The sequence below is a fragment of the Anguilla anguilla genome, chromosome 4 (genome assembly GCF_013347855.1).
Source record: "Anguilla anguilla isolate fAngAng1 chromosome 4, fAngAng1.pri, whole genome shotgun sequence".
NCBI lineage: Eukaryota > Metazoa > Chordata > Actinopteri > Anguilliformes > Anguillidae > Anguilla > Anguilla anguilla.
Genome location: NC_049204.1, coordinates 5,208,227 through 5,214,444, shown reverse-complemented (window position 1 = coordinate 5,214,444; position 6,218 = coordinate 5,208,227). Strand labels below are relative to the sequence as shown.

The window sequence follows — 6,218 nt, the reverse complement described above, 5'->3', positions numbered from 1 at the left end:
TACATTACAGGCATTTAGCAGACGCTCTTATCCAGAGCGACTTACACAACTTTTACATAGCATTTTACATTGTATCCATTTATACAGCTGGATATGTACTGAAGCAATTCAGGTTAAGTACCTTGCTCAAGGGTACAACGGCAGTGTCCTACCCAGGAATCGAACCTGCGACCTTTCGGTTACAAGCCCAATTCCTTACTTACTGTGCTACACTGCCGCCCAGTAAGACCTTTCTGTTATAGGCATGGGAGAGGAAGGGGGCAAAAGGGGCAGTTTTAGTTCAGCCTTCATGCATTGGCAGTTTGTTTACAGAAACTGCCTACCAAGGTGGGTGTGGGGGTGCGGTGGGATAGGGTGGGGTCGGGGGTGGGGGGGGGGGCTAGACCCTCTTTGAGACTGGAGCACTTTGGCCAAAGAAGTTTTTTTCTCCTAGGAATTCTATACAGGTGAAGCTGACCCAGGTGAGCTGTCTGTACCTGCCAGAGACCCATCCCCCTCTCCCCCATACCTGCATTGCCCCCTGCGATGATGTCAGCATCACACACGCTTGATAAGCTCCGCCCCCTCCTCTCGGGAGTCATCCACTGCCACCTATAATAATCTTCAAAGGGGCGGTGTGGCACGTCTGGATGTCTACTCCAGCTCCCCCCCTTCTCCCCCTGGGGGGGCCAGGGGCCAGGATGAGGTTACAGTCTGGGGGCCCTACAGATACAGTTTCACTGCAGGTGTCCCTTCAAAGTGTGGCCATGGCAGGCCGGCCTGGGGTGTCTGTTAAATGGCGGGGTTTTGGGCCAGCCTGTTGGCCTTGCCAGCCCAGCATGAAAAGCCTCGTGTGGGGGCGTCTGGGAGCGTCTGGGGGCGTCTGGGGCGGAGTGGGGCGTTTAGCTTCCAGGGGTGGGACTGGCGCCCTCCCCCCCAAACCTCAAACCTTCACCCCCTCTCACTGTCTCTCTGCGCCTGTAATTGAAAATGCGTTCATCATGGGGCCGGAGGCTCCAGCGTGGAGAGAGAGAGAGAGGCTGCAGCTGGAGAGAGATGCTGGAGTTCGGGTGGGAGGGTGGGGGGGGGGCCTGGATGCGGTAGGGGGGTGGGAGCTTGGGGCGGGGGTCTGGGTGCTCAGCCAAATCTCCTAGCATTCTTTGCATCGGTGCTCTCATCCTCCTCTCTCCCCCTTGTATTTGCTCTGTGTTATTTACACCTCTCTGTTGCCATTCGATGACATACCGCCAGTTTGCACCTTTCCAAAACAGTTACATACTGGGGGGGAAACTGAGGAACGTTACAAAAATCGCATTTCTAGAAATCTGTCCTTTTTTGGACTCGGATTGAGGTCCCCTTTTGTGGTGCAGCTAGACGTTAAATTTACCTCCTCTGGGTACAACAGAGAGAAAACAATAAAACAAAACTATTAACGAAGCAAGAAGCTATGTAACGAAAACAGCACCATAAATATTGCAACCACAAAAAGCGGGATCGTGTTCATAAAGGACCCATAAACACGTTTCACAGTAAACTTCCAGACAGGTCTGTTAATTCGTCTTGTAGACCAGATGCACTGCATTCGGTAGTAAGGGCTCTTCATGGCGTCTTGTGTAGCACAGTGGGTAAGGAACTGGGCTTGTAACCAAAAGGTCACAGGTTCGATTCCTGGGTAAGGACACTGCCGTTGTACCCTTGAGCAAGGTACTTAACCAGAATTGCTTCAGTACATATTCAGCTGTATAAATGGATACAATGTAAAATGCTATGTAAAAAATTGTGTAAGTCGCTCTGGATAAGAGCGTCTGCTAAATGCCTGTAATGTAATGTAAACACGCTTCACAGTAAACTTCCAGACAGGTCTGTTAATTCATCTTGTAGACTAGATGCACTGCATTCGATAGTAAGGGGTCTTTATAGCGGTTTTTTTTTCGTGTTTTTTTTTGAGGGATCATCCTTCCTGATCCTGATGGCGGGCGGTTCGCGGGTGCGTGCTGAGGAGGACGGCTTCTTCGGCGGGCCGGGGTGCGGGTTTTGGGATTTAACCCCCCCCCCCCCTTCCTTGAGCAGTCTGCCCATCTCCTGTGTGAGCAGTCAGGAGAAGAGGAGGAGGAGGAGGAGGTGGGGCAGGGGAAGGTGTAGACCTCCTGTTTTCCATTAGACAAAAAAAATAAAATAAAAAGCAGACCCCAGTTTGCCGCCTCCCCTTGAGCAGACCCCTCACGAAAAGGTCTCGTAAAACGTGATCATTTTTTTTACGAGTTTCCCTTTTCAATCGGGACGTGCAACTGGCTGTTCAACTCGGATCGCAGCCATCCTTCGGGCGTAGGAATTACGGTAAGGAGAAGGCGAGGGGTGGGGTGGGGTGGGGTGGGGAGGTGGTGGCTAACAAGGTTTTCCAAAAACAAGAGTTTTTCCTCCCCTCCTATTTTTAGTCAGCGTGCATTCCCAGGTAATCTATAATCAGACACACTTTCCGTCAGATTAGTCCAGTTATTAAAGACCGAGGCTGCAGTTAGTGATGATTAAGTTAAGTGTTATTACCTTTCGCACTGAATTTGACTGCGTAGCACGGAGAGGAGATACGTAGGAAGGCCTGGATCCTGGAGACTGAGAGATGTTTTTGGTTTTTTTGTTCCCCCCCTCCCAAACCGCTTAATGCAGCACATACCGGGATTAATTAGCAGGTCTAACGAGGGCAGGTGACCACGTGACAGAGGCACCAAACATTTATCAAAAATTCAGCCTCCAGCTCAGACTAAAAAAAATTGACTGCGTCGAATGAGAAACCCTGCTCGTATGGAACAAAAACAGAACAAAATCCGAAAGATGGAACAACAGCCAGAAACATCTCAGGGACTCCTGGACTAGGGTTACCTGTGCCAGGTGTTGAGAGGGAACTGCGAGGAATATTGAGTAGTTATTCTCTTAACATTTTGCATTACATTACATTACAGGCATTTAGCGGACGCTCTTATCCAGAGCGACTCACACAACTTTTACACAGCATTTACATCCCATCCATTTATACAGCGGGATATATATATAAGTACCTTGCTCAAGTGTCCTTCCTGGGAATTGAACCTGTTCCTTATCCATATACTACACTGCCACCCCCTGTTTTATCTCTTGTGTGCGCTTTGTTTGCACTTTGCTTGATGATACTTTCAGTTTTCTCTTTTCAGAAGATTTTTTTCCCCTTTTTCTAGCAACACGCTACATGCGATCGAGCTGCATATTAACCGTGTCTGCAGGACCTGGACGATGGCGGCCCAAACCGCGCACGCTTGCCCGTGGTTTCATCTAATCCATACTCAGATGAAAGTGGGTGGGGGGGGGTTGGGTGGGGGTGGGGGGGGGGCGACGAAGGGGGAGGGGGGGACGAAGCGATCTGTGGCTTTATAGCCTCAGGAGCTGTTCGGAATGTGATTTTCCGCAACGTGTCGTGCGAAAAGAGCGGGAAAATGGCGACAGAAGGCGGGCTGGGGGGGACGGAGCGCAAGCGAAGGTTTTGGAAAAGCGGCGCCTTTTCTCGCCCCCGTGCTGCGGAGGAGGGGGGGGGGGGGGGCGGCGGCGCTGCTGCCCACTCCAAATCGCCCCGGGGGGCGGAGCCAAGGCCGTTGGCTGGAAAGTGTACCACTGTCACACCACCGACACGCGGTGGATAAAACTGTGAGGGGGGGGGGGGGGGGGGGGGGCTGTGCGGGGGAGGGGGAGAACCATCGGCCAGACGAAGAGGAAAGCCCCCCCCCCCCCCCCCCACTTACCTCCCCACCCTACCCCTGGCCAAGCTGGCCAGCTGATGCTCAAACAGGCCAGATACTCTACGGTTTCCAGGCTGGATTACGGGGGGGGCTGGGGGGGGGGGGGGGGTGAGGGGGCAGAGTTTAGGAGGCGGCAGGACAGTAGCGTGTCAGGTGATCACACGCAGGGGAGCTGGCCACGTTCCGAGCGGCGAGCCTTCAGCGTCGTCTTACCCACGATTCCAAGAGCCGAGCGAAAGACCGAGAGAGGAACAGCGTTTTATGAGCCTCTTCCTGGCCCGCGCAAACCGTGACCCAGCGGCTCTCTCACAGGCTGCCGGATTGGATCTGACTTTAAAGGGAAGCAGAGAGAGAGAGAGAGCTCTGGATAATCAGCCCTGAACGGCATGGTTTTTGTCCAGAAGGCATGTTCTTTTCAGCTGCCTCTCCTTGGCAAAATCACATTTCATTTAAATCCCATTTCAGTACTAACCCATTGTAATTAAGTTTGTTTTATTTTTTTATTTTTTTTTTATTTTTAAACAAGCTGTCCTTTTTGGACATTTGAACCGAAGTGACTTTAAAGAGAACATTCTAATTGCATACTTCTGATCTCACACCTTAAAGGGTTAAAAATGTTTCTCCGTTTAGGTATTGCAATTTTGGTACTGTCCGGTTTACCCGTTTAAGTATTTGCACGTAAAATGTCAGCACGATACAGAGAGAAGAAGGTGGCGTTCTCAGGGAAAAGCATATTTTTAGTTTTTAAAATACACCTTTGACACAAAAACCACACATTTGCACCAACAACACACAAGTATATCCGGCCATTTTTCCATGAAGATCATTTACAGCCGCATAATACCCGACACTTTATGAAAAAAAATTTAAAAAATAAACCTTCTTTGATGTCTCCCATTTTTGACTAGAACCTGAAAGTTAAGCCGGGCAAAGGAAATCCTAAAGCCATTATCTCTCCTGTCATCACCTTTAATTTCATGGCACACAGTTACACATTGAGACAAATAATAAACCCCGGACTGAATGGACTGAATGCCAGTCTGCGCGTACACGTCCAAGGCTATTTATTAGCCTAATGATTGCCCTTTTTTTCCAGAGAAAAGGGCCTTCCCTTGATGTAGGGAGAAATATTAGCCCCTCGTTGGCGTTTGAAGCCCCGTCTTCAAATTTCGTCTGTTGACAGCAAAACAAAGCTAGGTCTGCGGCAGACATAATGAGGTTCGGCTAGGCTTACCCCCCCCCCCCCACTCCCTGGGTCCCTGGCGGCTGCCTGACGACCTATGACCTCTGACCTCTGATTTAGACAGCACACTTTCATAGGCTGATGGCCCCTTCAGGGAGGGACGCGATTGGTGACTGCACCCTCTGGCTTGCAGAGGTTACTGTACTGAACTCTCGTTTTGTTAAAACATATTCGCAATGTATTTTCAGCGTGGTAACTATCTTATCATGTCTCCATTGGACAGTTAGAATATATTAGCAAAGCAAGGGCTGCCCAGTCCTGTTCCTGGCGATCTACTGTCCTGTAGGTTTTTCACTCCAAACAAGGCACCTCATTCAGGAGCTAAGAGACTGCATTGAGCTGCTGATTGGTCAGGTGTGCCATATTTAGGAAATTAAAACCAACAGGATGGTAGATCTCCAGGAACAGGGATGGGCAGCCTTGCTGTTGAGCTTCAAGGGATACAGGCCTTAGTGTTATAGACTGAACCATTGACTGAACATGGCGTGAAACTGGAAATAGCATACCCCTCATCATTTTCAGCTGCTACATCTATATCGTCCTCCGTAGGTGTAGGTGTGCGGCCACAAAATCCTGCTTCTGCTTCGGGGAACCAAGAGAAAGGGCAGCTTTTCTCCAAATGCTCGGGGTTGAAAAATAAATGCGGCATGTCCTTCAGATACCAGGGCAAGAAAAAACATGGTGTTTCAATCCTGACAGTCACACTAGCTGTTCACTTTTCACTGTGTGTGTGTATGTGTGTGTGTGTTTGTGTTTGTGTGTGTGTGGGTGCATGCATGTGTGTGTGTGTGCCTGCTTGTGTGTGTGTGCGTGTGTGTCTGTGAGTGGGTGTGTGTGTGTCTGTCTGTGTATGTGTCTGAGACTGTGTATGTGTGTGTGCGTGTTTGTGTGTATGTGTGTGTGTGTGTGTGTGTGTGTGTGCGTGCACGTGTGGGTGTATGTGATTGTGTGTGTGGGCGTGCATTTCTAACCTTTTTCTGAGGTAAGCAGGCTATTAAACATGTGCGCTGATTATTAATTATACCAGTTGCTCTGTTTCCCAATTATTTCAGTCTCTCTGTTTTAAGGGGGAAGGGGAGGGGGGGGGGGTCACACGTGCATGCCCGCTAGCGAGGCACGCTAACAGCCTCTTACACTGGGGAGCACTTGAGTGAAAACACCTGGCTCAGGTGCCATTTAAGCCCGTTCCCTCAGCCAGTCCATCCTCATTAGCAGCCTCCGAAAGGAAGTGA

The 6,218-nt window shown here is 50.0% G+C and overlaps 1 long non-coding RNA gene across 1 annotated transcript; it reads right to left on the bottom strand.

Moving 5' to 3' along the window:
* Nucleotides 1-383: 383 nt before the first annotated feature.
* Nucleotides 384-5,649, bottom strand: LOC118225608. Its single transcript, XR_004764851.1, has 3 exons — nt 5,493-5,649; nt 3,957-4,074; nt 384-957 (listed from the first exon to the last, which is right to left on the bottom strand). It is a non-coding gene; the product is annotated as an uncharacterized LOC118225608 (long non-coding RNA).
* Between the last annotated feature and the right edge of the window lie 569 nt (nt 5,650-6,218).